We start from the raw sequence: 16,032 nt of genomic DNA on the forward strand, positions 1-16,032 counted from the left end.
CACATATTATTCCCTCATTTAGTTGATATTTTCACAAAAAAGTGAAATTTTCAAAAATTCTGAAAATTGGCTGAAAACGACTAAATATGAAGGACTCATCGGGCGACTCGCTCTGGAACTGAAATCGGAACACTCACTGAAATTTCCCCTATCTGAAAGTCTGATAAACGCCAGAAAAATGACTAAGTCCAAAACAAATGTTTTTTCAACTTTTTTCAATTTTACCCCCGTGGGATATATATTCTACCCACACACATTTGGAACTCTCCTGGGCTACCCTCCCACATATTATTCCCTCATTTAGTAGATATTTTCACAAAAAAGTGAAATTTTCAAAAATTCAGAAAATTTCCTGAAAATGACTAAATATGAAGGACTCATCAGGCGAATCGCTCTGGAACTGAAATCGGAACACTCACTGACATTTCCCTTATCTGAAAGTCTGATAAACGCTGAAAAAATGACTAAGTCCAAAACAAATGTTTTTTCAACTTTTTTCAATTTTACCCCCGTGGGATATATATTCTACCCACACACATTTGGAACTCTCCTGGTGTACCCTCACACATATTATTCCCTCATTTAGTGGATATTTTCACAAAAAAGTGAAATTTTCAAAAATTCTGAAAATTGGCTGAAAATGACTAAATATGAAGGACTCATCGGGCGAATCGCTCTGGAACTGAAATCGGAACACTCGCTGACATTTCCCTTATCTGAAAGTCTGATAAACGCTGAAAAAATGACTAAGTCCAAAACAAATGTTTTTTCAACTTTTTTCAATTTTACCCCCGTGGGATATATATTCTACCCACACACATTTGGAACTCTCCTGGTGTACCCTCACACATATTATTCCCTCATTTAGTGGATATTTTCACAAAAAAAGTGAAATTTTCAAAAATTCTGAAAATTGGCTGAAAACGACTAAATATGAAGGACTCATGGGACGAATCACTCTGGAACTGAAATCGGAACGCTCACTGACATTTCCCCTATCTGAAAGTCTGATAAATGCTGAAAAAATGAACAAGTCCAAAACAAATTTTTTTTCAACTTTTTTCAATTTTACCCCCGTGGGATATATATTCTACCCACACACATTTGGAACTCTCCTGGGGTACCCTCACACATATTATTCCCTCATTTAGTAGATATTTTCACAAAAAAGTGAAATTTTCAAAAATTCAGAAAATTTCCTGAAAATGACTAAATATGAAGGACTCATCAGGCGAATCGCTCTGGAACTGAAATCGGAACACTCACTGACATTTCCCTTATCTGAAAGTCTGTTAAACGCCGGAAAAATGACTATGTCCAAAAAAAAAATGTTTTCAACTTTTTTCTATTTTACCCCCGTGGGATATATTTTCTACCCACACACATTTGTAACTCTCCTGGGGTACCCTCACATATATTATTCCCTCATTTAGTTGATATTTTCACAAAAAAGTGAAATTTTCAAAAATTCTGAAAATTGTCTGAAAATGACTAAATATGAAGGACTTATCGGGCGACTCGCTCTGGAACTGAAATCGGAACGCTCACTGACATTTCCCCTATCTGAAAGTCTGATAAATGCTGAAAAAATGACCAAGTCCAAAACAAATTTTTTTTAAACTTTTTTCAATCTTACCCCCGTGGGATATATATTCTACCCACACACATTTGGAACTCTCCTGGGGTACCCTCACACATATTATTCCCTCATTTAGTTGATATTTTCACAAAAAAGTGAAATTTTCAAAAATTCTGAAAATTGTCTGAAAATGACTAAATATGAAGTACTTATCGGGCGACTCGCTCTGGAACTGAAATCGGAACACTCACTGACATTTCCCTTATCTGAAAGTCTGATAAACGCTGAAAAAATGACTAAGTCCAAAACAAATGTTTTTTCAACTTTTTTCAATTTTACCCCCGTGGGATATATATTCTACCCACACACATTTGGAACTCTCCTGGGGTACCCTCACACATATTATTCCCTCATTTAGTGGATATTTTCACAAAAAAGTGAAATTTTCAAAAATTCAGAAAATTGACTGAAAACGACTAAATATGAAGGACTCATCGGGTGAATCGCTCTGGAACTGAAATCGGAACGCTCACTGACATTTCCACTATCTGAAAGTCTGATAAACGCCGGAAAAATGACTAAGTAGAAAAAAACTTTTTTTTCAACTTTTTTCAATTTTACCCCCGTGGGATATATATTCTACCCACACACATTTGGAACTCTCCTGGGCTACCCTCCCACATATTATTCCCTCATTTAGTAGATATTTTCACAAAAAAGTGAAATTTTCAAAAATTCTGAAAATTTCCTGAATATGACTAAATATGAAGGACTCATCGGGCGAATCGCTCTGGAACTGAAATGGGAACACTCACTGACATTTCCCTTATCTGAAAGTCTGATAAACGCTGAAAAAATTACTAAGTCCAAAACAAATGTTTTTTCAACTTTTTTAAATTTTACCCCCGTGGGATATATATTCTACCCACACACATTTGGAACTCTCCTGGTGTACCCTCACACATATTATTCCCTCATTTAGTGGATATTTTCACAAAAAAGTTAAATTTTCAAAAATTCTGAAAAATGTCTGAAAACGACTAAATATGAAGGACTCATCGGGCGACTCACTCTGGAACTGAAATCGGAACACTCACTGACATTTCCCCTATCTGAAAGTCTTATAAACGCCGGAAAAATGACTAAGTCCAAAAAAAAATGTTTTCAACTTTTTTCAATTTTACCCCCGTGGGATATATTTTCTACCCACACACATTTGTAACTCTCCTGGGGTATCCTCACACATTTTATTCCCTCATTTAGTTGATATTTTCACAAAAAAGTGAAATTTTCAAAAATTCTGAAAATTGGCTGAACACGACTAAATATGAAGGACTCATCGGACGAATCACTCTGGAACTGAAATCGGAACGCTCACTGACATTTCCCCTATCTGAAAGTCTGATAAATGCTGAAAAAATGAACAAGTCCAAAACAATTTTTTTTTCAACTTTTTTCAATTTTACCCCCGTGGGATATATATTCTACCCACACACATTTGGTATTCTCCTGGGGTACCCGCACACATATTATTCCCTCATTTAGTAGATATTTTCACAAAAAAGTGAAATTTTCAAAAATTCTGAAAATTGGCTGAAAATGACTAAATATGAAGGACTCATCGGGCGAATCGCTCTGGAACTGAAATCTGAACACTCACTGACATTTCCCTTATCTGAAAGTCTGATAACGCTGAAAAAATGACTAAGTCCAAAACAAATGTTTTTTCAACTTTTTTCAATTTTACCCCCGTGGGATATATATTCTACCGACACACATTTGGAACTCTCCTCGGGTGCAATCACACATATTATTCCCTCATTTAGTTGATATTTTCACAAAAAAGTGAAATTTTCAAAAATTCTGAAAATTGTCTGAAATCAACTAAATATGAAGGACTCATCGGCCGACTCGCTCTGGAACTGAAATCGGAACACTCACTGACATTTCCCCTATCTGAAAGTCTGATAAATGTTGAAAAAATGACCAAGTCCACAAAAAAATTTTTTCAACTTTTTTCAATCTTACCCCCGTGGGATATATATTCTACCCACACACATTTGGATCTCTCCTGGGGTACCCTCACACATATTATTCCCTTATTTAGTGGATATTTTCACAAAAAAGTGAAATTTTCAAAAATTCTGAAAATTGGCTGAAAACGACTAAATATGAAGGACTCATCGGGCGACTCGCTCTGGAACTGAAATCGGAACACTCACTGACATTTCCCCTATCTGAAAGTCTGATAAACGATGCTGAAAAAATGACCAAGTCCAAAACAAATGTTTTTTCAACTTTTTTCAATTTTACCCCCGTAGGATATGTATTCTACCGACACACATTTGGAACTCTCCTGGTGTACCCTCACACATACTATTCCCTCATTTAGTTGATATTTTCACAAAAAAGTGAAATTTTCAAAAATTCTGAAAATTGCCTGAAAACGACTAAATATGAAGGACTCATCGGGCGACTCGCTCTGGAACTGAAATCGGAACACTCACTGACATTTCCCCTATCTGAAAGTCTGATAAACGCCAGAAAAATGACTAAATCCAAAACAAATGTTTTTTCAACTTTTTTCAATTTTACCTCCGTGGGATATATATTCTACCCACACACATTTGGAACTCTCCTGGGGTACCCTCACACATATTATTCCCTCATTTAGTAGATATTTTCACAAAAAAGTGAAATTTTCAAAAATTCTGAAAATTGGCTGAAAATGACTAAATATGAAGGACTCATCGGGCGAATCGCTCTGGAACTGAAATCGGAACACTCACTGACATTTCCCTTATCTGAAAGTCTGATAAACGCTGAAAAAATGACTAAGTCCAAAACAAATGTTTTTTCAACTTTTTCAATTTTACCCCGTGGGATATGTATTCTACCGACACACATTTGGAACTCTCCTGGGGTACCCTCACACATATTATTCCCTCATTTAGTTGATATTTTCACAAAAAAGTGAAATTTTCGAAAATTCTGAAAATTGGCTGAAAACGACTAAATATGAAGGACTCATCGGGCGACTCGCTCTGGAACTGAAATCGGAACACTCACTGACATTTCCCCTATCTGAAAGTCTGTTAAATGCCGGAAAAATGACTAAGTCCAAAACAAATTTTTTTTCAACCTTTTTCAATTTTACCCCCGTGGGATATATATTCTACCCACACACATTTGGAACTCTCCTGGGGTACCCACACACATATTATTCCCTGATTTAGTAGATATTTTCACAAAAAAAGTGAAATTTTCAAAAATTCTGAAAATTGGCTGAAAATGACTAAATATGAAGGACTCATCGGGCGAATCGCTCTGGAACTGAAATCGTTACACTCACTGACATTTCCCTTATCTGAAAGTCTGATAAACGCTGAAAAAATGACTAAGTCCAAAACAAATGTTTTTTCAACTTTTTTCAATTTTACCCCCGTGGGATATGTATTCTACCGACACACATTTGGAATTCTCCTGGGGTACCCTCACACATATTATTCCCTCATTTAGTTGATATTTTCACAAAAAAGTGAAATTTTCAAAAATTCTGAAAATTGGCTGAAAACGACTAAATATGAAGGACTCATCGGGCGATTCGCTCTGGAACTGAAATCGGAACACTCACTGACATTTCCCCTATCTGAAAGTCTGTTAAATGCCGGAAAAATGACTAAGTCCAAAACAAATGTTTTTTCAACTTTTTTCAATTTTACCCCCGTGGGATATATATTCTACCCACACACATTTGGAACTCTCCTGGGGTACCCTCACACATATTATTCCCTCATTTAGTAGATATTTTCACAAAAAAGTGAAATTTTCAAAAATTCTGAAAATTGGCTGAAAATTACTAAATATGAAGGACTCATCGTGCGAATCGCTCTGGAACTGAAATCGTTACACTCACTGACATTTCCCTTATCTGAAAGTCTGATAAACGCCAGAAAAATGAATAAGTCCAAAACAAATGTTTTTTCAACTTTTTTCAATTTTACCCCCGTGGGATATATATTCTACCCACACACATTTGGAACTCTCCTGGGCTACCCTCACACATATTATTCCCTCATTTAATATATATTTTCACAAAAAAGTGAAATTTTCAAAAATTCTGAAAATTGGCTGAAAATGACTAAATATGAAGGACTCATCGGGCGAATCGCTCTGGAACTGAAATCGGAACACTCACTGACATTTCCCCTATCTGAAAGTCTGATAAATGCTGAAAAAATGACCAAGTCCAAAACAAATTTTTTTTCAACTTTTTTCAATTTTACCCCCGTGGGATATATATTCTACCCACACACATTTGGAACTCTCCTGGGCTACCCTCCCACATATTATTCCCTCATTTAGTAGATATTTTCACAAAAAAGTGAAATTTTCAAAAATTCAGAAAATTTCCTGAAAATGACTAAATATGAAGGACTCATCGGGCGAATCGCTCTGGAACTGAAATCGGAACACTCACTGACATTTCCCTTATCTGAAAGTCTGATAAACGCTGAAAAAGTGACTAAGTCCAAAACAAATGTTTTTTCAACTTTTTTCATTTTTACCCCCGTGGGATATATATTCTACCCACACACATTTGGAACTCTCCTGGTGTACCCTCACACATATTATTCCCTCATTTAGTGGATATTTTCACAAAAAAGTTAAATTTTCAAAAATTCTGAAAATTGTCTGAAAACGACTAAATATGAAGGACTCATCGGCGACTCGCTCTGGAACTGAAATCGGAACACTCACTGACATTTCCCTTATCTGAAAGTCTGATAAACGCTGAAAAAATGACTAAGTCCAAAACAAATGTTTTTTCAACTTTTTTCAATTTTACCCCCGTGGGATATATATTCTACCCACACACATTTGGAACTCTCCTGGGGTACCCACACACATATTATTCCCTGATTTAGTAGATATTTTCACAAAAAAGTGAAATTTTCAAAAATTCTGAAAATTGGCTGAAAATGACTAAATATGAAGGACTCATCGGGCGAATCGCTCTGGAACTGAAATCGTTACACTCACTGACATTTCCCTTATCTGAAAGTCTGATAAACGCTGAAAAAATGACTAAGTCCAAAACAAATGTTTTTTCAACTTTTTCAATTTTACCCCGTGGGATATGTATTCTACCGACACACATTTGGAACTCTCCTGGGGTACCCTCACACATATTATTCCCTCATTTAGTGGATATTTTCACAAAAAAGTGAAATTTTCAAAAATTCTGAAGATTGGCTGAAAAATACTAAATATGAAGGACTCATCGGGCGAATCACTCTGGAACTGAAATCGGTACGCTCACTGACATTTCCCCTATCTGAAAGTCTTATAAACGCCGGAAAAATGACTACGTCCAAAAAAAAAATGTTTTCAACTTTTTTCAATTTTACCCCGTGGTATATATTTTCTACCCACACACATTTGGAACTCTCCTGGGGTACCCTCACACATATTATTCCCTCATTTAGTTGATATTTTCACAAAAAAAGTGAAATTTTCGAAAATTCTGAAAATTGGCTGAAAACGACTAAATATGAAGGACTCATCGGGCGACTCGCTCTGGAACTGAAATCGGAACACTCACTGACATTTCCCCTATCTGAAAGTCTGTTAAATGCCGGAAAAAATGACTAAGTCAAAACAAATTTTTTTTCAATTTTACCCCCGTGGGATATATATTCTACCCACACACATTTGGAACTCTCCTGGGGTACCCACACACATATTATTCCCTGATTTAGTAGATATTTTCACAAAAAAGTGAAATTTTCAAAAATTCTGAAAATTGGCTGAAAACGACTAAATATGAAGGACTCATCGGGCGATTCGCTCTGGAACTGAAATCGGAATACTCACTGACATTTCCCCTATCTGAAAGTCTGATAAACGCTGAAAAAATGACTAAGTCCAAAACAAATGTTTTTTCAACTTTTTCAATTTTACCCCGTGGGATATGTATTCTACCGACACACATTTGGAACTCTCCTGGGGTACCCTCACACATATTATTCCCTCATTTAGTTGATATTTTCACAAAAAAGTGAAATTTTCGAAAATTCTGAAAATTGGCTGAAAACGACTAAATATGAAGGACTCATCGGGCGACTCGCTCTGGAACTGAAATCGGAACACTCACTGACATTTCCCCTATCTGAAAGTCTGTTAAATGCTGGAAAAATGACTAAGTCCAAAACAAATTTTTTTTCAACCTTTTTCAATTTTACCCCCGTGGGATATATATTCTACCCACACACATTTGGAACTCTCCTGGGGTACCCACACACATATTATTCCCTGATTTAGTAGATATTTTCACAAAAAAAGTGAAATTTTCAAAAATTCTGAAAATTGGCTGAAAACGACTAAATATGAAGGACTCATCGGGCGATTCGCTCTGGAACTGAAATCGGAACACTCACTGACATTTCCCCTATCTGAAAGTCTGTTAAATGCCGGAAAAATGACTAAGTCCAAAACAAATGTTTTTTCAACTTTTTTCAATTTTACCCCCGTGGGATATATATTCTACCCACACACATTTGGAACTCTCCTGGGGTACCCTCACACATATTATTCCCTCATTTAGTAGATATTTTCACAAAAAAGTGAAATTTTCAAAAATTCTGAAAATTGGCTGAAAATTACTAAATATGAAGGACTCATCGTGCGAATCGCTCTGGAACTGAAATCGTTACACTCACTGACATTTCCCTTATCTGAAAGTCTGATAAACGCCAGAAAAATGAATAAGTCCAAAACAAATGTTTTTTCAACTTTTTTCAATTTTACCCCCGTGGGATATATATTCTACCCACACACATTTGGAACTCTCCTGGGCTACCCTCACACATATTATTCCCTCATTTAATATATATTTTCACAAAAAAGTGAAATTTTCAAAAATTCTGAAAATTGGCTGAAAATGACTAAATATGAAGGACTCATCGGGCGAATCGCTCTGGAACTGAAATCGGAACACTCACTGACATTTCCCCTATCTGAAAGTCTGATAAATGCTGAAAAAATGACCAAGTCCAAAACAAATTTTTTTTCAACTTTTTTCAATTTTACCCCCGTGGGATATATATTCTACCCACACACATTTGGAACTCTCCTGGGCTACCCTCCCACATATTATTCCCTCATTTAGTAGATATTTTCACAAAAAAGTGAAATTTTCAAAAATTCAGAAAATTTCCTGAAAATGACTAAATATGAAGGACTCATCGGGCGAATCGCTCTGGAACTGAAATCGGAACACTCACTGACATTTCCCTTATCTGAAAGTCTGATAAACGCTGAAAAAGTGACTAAGTCCAAAACAAATGTTTTTTCAACTTTTTTCAATTTTACCCCCGTGGGATATATATTCTACCCACACACATTTGGAACTCTCCTGGTGTACCCTCACACATATTATTCCCTCATTTAGTGGATATTTTCACAAAAAAGTTAAATTTTCAAAAATTCTGAAAATTGTCTGAAAACGACTAAATATGAAGGACTCATCGGCGACTCGCTCTGGAACTGAAATCGGAACACTCACTGACATTTCCCTTATCTGAAAGTCTGATAAACGCTGAAAAAATGACTAAGTCCAAAACAAATGTTTTTTCAACTTTTTTCAATTTTACCCCCGTGGGATATATATTCTACCCACACACATTTGGAACTCTCCTGGTGTACCCTCACACATATTATTCCCTCATTTAGTGGATATTTTCACAAAAAAGTTAAATTTTCAAAAATTCTGAAAATTGTCTGAAAACGTCTAAATATGAAGGACTCATCGGGCGACTCGCTCTGGAACTGAAATCGGAACACTCACTGACATTTCCCTTATCTGAAAGTCTGATAAATGCTGAAAAAATGACTAAGTCCAAAACAAATGTTTTTTCAACTTTTTTCAATTTTACCCCCGTGGGATATATATTCTACCCACACACATTTGGAACTCTCCTGGTGTACCCTGACACATATTATTCCCTCATTTAGTGGATATTTTCACAAAAAAAGTGAAATTTTCAAAAATTCTGAAAATTGGCTGAAAACGACTAAATATGAAGGACTCATGGGACGAATCACTCTGGAACTGAAATCGGAACGCTCACTGACATTTCCACTATCTGAAAGTCTGATAAACGCCGGAAAAATGACTAAGTAGAAAAAAACTTTTTTTTCAACTTTTTTCAATTTTACCCCCGTGGGATATATATTCTACCCACACACATTTGGAACTCTCCTGGGCTACCCTCCCACATATTATTCCCTCATTTAGTAGATATTTTCACAAAAAAGTGAAATTTTCAAAAATTCTGAAAATTTCCTGAATATGACTAAATATGAAGGACTCATCGGGCGAATCGCTCTGGAACTGAAATGGGAACACTCACTGACATTTCCCTTATCTGAAAGTCTGATAAACGCTGAAAAAATTACTAAGTCCAAAACAAATGTTTTTTCAACTTTTTTAAATTTTACCCCCGTGGGATATATATTCTACCCACACACATTTGTAACTCTCCTGGGGTATCCTCACACATTTTATTCCCTCATTTAGTTGATATTTTCACAAAAAAGTGAAATTTTCAAAAATTCTGAAAATTGGCTGAACACGACTAAATATGAAGGACTCATCGGAAGAATCACTCTGGAACTGAAATCGGAACGCTCACTGACATTTCCCCTATCTGAAAGTCTGATAAATGCTGAAAAAATGAACAAGTCCAAAACAATTTTTTTTTCACCTTTTTTCAATTTTACCCCCGTGGGATATATATTCTACCCACACACATTTGGAACTCTCCTGGGGTACCCTCACACATATTATTCCCTCATTTAGTAGATATTTTCACAAAAAAGTGAAATTTTCAAAAATTCTGAAAATTGGCTGAAAATGACTAAATATGAAGGACTCATCGGGCGAATCGCTCTGGAACTGAAATCGGAACACTCACTGACATTTCCCTTATCTGAAAGTCTGATAAACGCTGAAAAAATGACTAAGTCCAAAACAAATGTTTTTTCAACTTTTTTCAATTTTACCCCCGTGGGATATGTATTCTACCCACACACATTTGGAACTCTCCTGGGGTACCCTCACACATATTATTTCCTCATTTAGTAGATATTTTCACAAAAAAGTGACATTTTAAAAATTTCTGAAAATTGGCTGAAAACGACTAAATATGAAGGACTCATCGGGCGACGCGCTCTGGAACTGAAATCGGAACACTCACTGACATTTCCCCTATCTGAAAGTCTGTTAAACGCCGGAAAAATGACTATGTCCAAAAAAAAAATGTTTTCAACTTTTTTCTATTTTACCCCCGTGGGATATATTTTCTACCCACACACATTTGTAACTCTCCTGGGGTACCCTCACATATATTATTCCCTCATTTAGTTGATATTTTCACAAAAAAGTGAAATTTTCAAAAATTCTGAAAATTGGCTGAAAATGACTAAATATGAAGGACTCATCGGGCGAATCGCTCTGGAGCTGAAATCGGAACACTCACTGACATTTCCCTTATCTGAAAGTCTGATAAACGCTGAAAAAATGACTAAGTCCAAAACAAATGTTTTTTTAACTTTTTTCAATTTTACCCCCGTGGGATATGTATTCTACCCACACACATTTGGAACTCTCCTGGGGTACCCTCACACATATTATTCCCTCATTTAGTAGATATTTTTACAAAAAAGTGAAATTTTAAAAAATTCTGAAAATTGGCTGAAAATGACTAAATATGAAGGACTCATCGGGCGAATCGCTCTGGAACTGAAATCGGAACACTCGCTGACATTTCCCTTATCTGAAAGTCTGATAAACGCTGAAAAAATGACTAAGTCCAAAACAAATGTTTTTTCAACTTTTTTCAATTTTACCCCCGTGGGATATATATTCTACCCACACACATTTGGAACTCTCCTGGGGTACCCTCACACATATTATTCCCTCATTTAGTGGATATTTTCACAAAAAAGTGAAATTTTCAAAAATTCAGAAAATTGACTGAAAACGACTAAATATGAAGGACTCATCGGGTGAATCGCTCTGGAACTGAAATCGGAACGCTCACTGACATTTCCACTATCTGAAAGTCTGATAAACGCCGGAAAAATGACTAAGTAGAAAAAAACTTTTTTTTCAACTTTTTTCAATTTTACCCCCGTGGGATATATATTCTACCCACACACATTTGGAACTCTCCTGGGCTACCCTCCCACATATTATTCCCTCATTTAGTAGATATTTTCACAAAAAAGTGAAATTTTCAAAAATTCTGAAAATTTCCTGAATATGACTAAATATGAAGGACTCATCGGGCGAATCGCTCTGGAACTGAAATGGGAACACTCACTGACATTTCCCTTATCTGAAAGTCTGATAAACGCTGAAAAAATTACTAAGTCCAAAACAAATGTTTTTTCAACTTTTTTAAATTTTACCCCCGTGGGATATATATTCTACCCACACACATTTGGAACTCTCCTGGTGTACCCTCACACATATTATTCCCTCATTTAGTGGATATTTTCACAAAAAAGTTAAATTTTCAAAAATTCTGAAAAATGTCTGAAAACGACTAAATATGAAGGACTCATCGGGCGACTCACTCTGGAACTGAAATCGGAACACTCACTGACATTTCCCCTATCTGAAAGTCTTATAAACGCCGGAAAAATGACTAAGTCCAAAACAAATGTTTTTTCAACTTTTTTCAATTTTACCCCCGTGGGATATATAATCTACCCACACACATTTGGAACTCTCCTGGGGTACCCTCACACATATTATTCCCTCATTTAGTGGATATTTTCACAAAAAAGTGAAATTTTCAAAAATTCAGAAAATTGACTGAAAACGACTAAATATGAAGGACTCATCGGGTGAATCGCTCTGGAACTGAAATCGGAACGCTCACTGACATTTCCACTATCTGAAAGTCTGATAAACGCCGGAAAAATGACTAAGTAGAAAAAAACTTTTTTTTCAACTTTTTTCAATTTTACCCCCGTGGGATATATATTCTACCCACACACATTTGGAACTCTCCTGGGCTACCCTCCCACATATTATTCCCTCATTTAGTAGATATTTTCACAAAAAAGTGAAATTTTCAAAAATTCTGAAAATTTCCTGAATATGACTAAATATGAAGGACTCATCGGGCGAATCGCTCTGGAACTGAAATGGGAACACTCACTGACATTTCCCTTATCTGAAAGTCTGATAAACGCTGAAAAAATTACTAAGTCCAAAACAAATGTTTTTTCAACTTTTTTAAATTTTACCCCCGTGGGATATATATTCTACCCACACACATTTGGAACTCTCCTTGTGTACCCTCACACATATTATTCCCTCATTTAGTGGATATTTTCACAAAAAAGTTAAATTTTCAAAAATTCTGAAAAATGTCTGAAAACGACTAAATATGAAGGACTCATCGGGCGACTCACTCTGGAACTGAAATCGGAACACTCACTGACATTTCCCCTATCTGAAAGTCTTATAAACGCCGGAAAAATGACTAAGTCCAAAAAAAAAATGTTTTCAACTTTTTTCAATTTTACCCCCGTGGGATATATTTTCTACCCACACACATTTGTAACTCTCCTGGGGTATCCTCACACATTTTATTCCCTCATTTAGTTGATATTTTCACAAAAAAGTGAAATTTTCAAAAATTCTGAAAATTGGCAGAACACGACTAAATATGACGGACTCATCGGACGAATCACTCTGGAACTGAAATCGGAACGCTCACTGACATTTCCCCTATCTGAAAGTCTGATAAATGCTGAAAAAATGACCAAGTCCAAAACAATTTTTTTTTCAACTTTTTTCAATTTTACCCCGGTGGGATATATATTCTACCCACACACATTTGGAACTCTCCTGGGGTACCCTCACACATATTATTCCCTCATTTAGTAGATATTTTCACAAAAAAGTGAAATTTTCAAAAATTCTGAAAATTGGCTGAAAATGACTAAATATGAAGGACTCATCGGGCGAATCGCTCTGGAACTGAAATCGGAACACTCCCTGACATTTCCCTTATCTGAAAGTCTGATAAACGCTGAAAAAATGACTAAGTCCAAAACAAATGTTTTTTCAACATTTTTCAATTTTACCCCCGTGGGATATGTATTCTACCCACACACATTTGGAACTCTCCTGGGCTACCCTCCCACATATTATTCCCTCATTTAGTAGATATTTTCACAAAAAAGTGAAATTTTCAAAAATTCTGAAAATTGGCTGAAAATGACTAAATATGAAGGACTCATCGGGCGAATCGCTCTGGAACTGAAATCGGAACACTCACTGACATTTCCCTTATCTGAAAGTCTGATAAACGCTGAAAAAATGACTAAGTCCAAAACAAATGTTTTTTTAACTTTTTTCAATTTTACCCCCGTGGGATATGTATTCTACCCACACACATTTGGAACTCTCCTGGGGTACCCTCACACATATTATTCCCTCATTTAGTAGATATTTTTACAAAAAAGTGAAATTTTAAAAAATTCTGAAAATTGGCTGAAAATGACTAAATATGAAGGACTCATCGGGCGAATCGCTCTGGAACTGAAATCGGAACACTCGCTGACATTTCCCTTATCTGAAAGTTTGATAAACGCTGAAAAAATGACTAAGTCCAAAACAAATGTTTTTTCAACTTTTTTCAATTTTACCCCCGTGGGATATGTATTCTACCGACACTCATTTGGAACTCTCCTGGGGTACCCTCACACATATTATTCCCTCATTTAGTTGATATTTTCACAAAAAAGTGAAATTTTCAAAAATTCTGAAAATTGTCTGAAAACGACTAAATATGAAGGACTCATCGGGCGACTCGCTCTGGAACTGAAATCGGAACGCTCGCTGACATTTCCCCTATCTGAAAGTCTGATAAACGCCGGAAAAATGACTAAGTCTAAAAAATTTTTTTTTCACCTTTTTTCAATTTTACCCCCGTGGGATATATATTCTACCCACACACATTTGGAACTCTCCTGGGGTACCCTCACACATATTATTCCCTCATTTAGTGGATATTTTTTTACAAAAAAGTGAAATTTTCAAAAATTCAGAAAATTGGCTGAAAACAACTAAATATGAAGGACTCATCGGGCGAATCGCTCTGGAACTGAAATCGGAATGCTCACTGACATTTCCCCTCTCTGAAAGTCTGATAAACGCCGGAAAAATGACTAAGTCAAAAAAAAAAAATTTTTCACATTTTTTCAATTTTACCCCCGTGGGATATATATTCTACCCACACACATTTGGAACTCTCCTGGGGTACCCTCACACATATTATTCCCTCATTTAGTGGATATTTTCACAAAAAAAGTGAAATTTTCAAACATTCTGAAAATTGGCTGAAAATGACTTAATATGAAGGACTCATCGGGCGAATCGCTCTGGAACTGAAATCGGAACGCTCGCTGACATTTCCCCTATCTGAAAGTCTGATAAACGCCGGAAAAATGACTAAGTCTAAAAAAATTTTTTTTCACCTTTTTTCAATTTTACCCCCGTGGGATATATATTCTACCCACACACATTTGGAACTCTCCTGGGGTACCCTCACACATATTATTCCCTCATTTAGTGGATATTTTCACAAAAAAGTGAAATTTTCAAAAATTCTGAAAATTGGCCGAAAACGTCTAAATATGAAGGACTGATCGGGCGAATCGCTCTGGAACTGAAATCGGAACGCTCACTGACATTTCCCCTATCTGAAAGTCTGATAAACGCTGAAAAAATGACTAAGTCCAAAAAAAAAAATTTTTCACCTTTTTTCAATTTTACCCCCGTGGGATATATATTCTACCCACACACATTTGGAACTCTCCTGGGGTACCCTCACACATATTATTCCCTCATTTAGTGGATATTTTTTTACAAAAAAGTGAAATTTTCAAAAATTCAGAAAATTGGCTGAAAACGACTAAATATGAAGGACTCATCGGGCGAATAGCTCTGGAACTGAAATCGGAATGCTCACTGACATTTCCCCTCTCTGAAAGTCTGATAAACGCCGGAAAAATGACTAAGTCAAAAAAAAAATGTTTTCATCTTTTCTCATTTTTACCCCCGTGGGATATATATTCTACCCACACACATTTGGAACTCTCCTGGGGTACCCTCACACATATTATTCCCTCATTTAGTGGATATTTTCACAAAAAAGTGAAATTTTCAAAAATTCAGAGTATTGGCTGAAAACGACTAAATATGAAGGACTCATCGGGCGAATCGCTCTGGAACTGAAATCGGAACGCTCACTGACATTTCCCCTATCTGAAAGTCTGATAAACACTGAAAAAATGACTAAGTCAAAAAAAAATTTTTTTTCACATTTTTTCAATTTTACCCCCGTGGGATATAATATATTCTACCC

Source organism: Phyllobates terribilis, unplaced genomic scaffold (assembly GCF_046119375.1).
Source record: "Phyllobates terribilis strain yellow unplaced genomic scaffold, ASM4611937v1 Scaffold_13__5_contigs__length_258822181, whole genome shotgun sequence".
In the NCBI taxonomy this organism is placed as follows: domain Eukaryota; kingdom Metazoa; phylum Chordata; class Amphibia; order Anura; family Dendrobatidae; genus Phyllobates; species Phyllobates terribilis.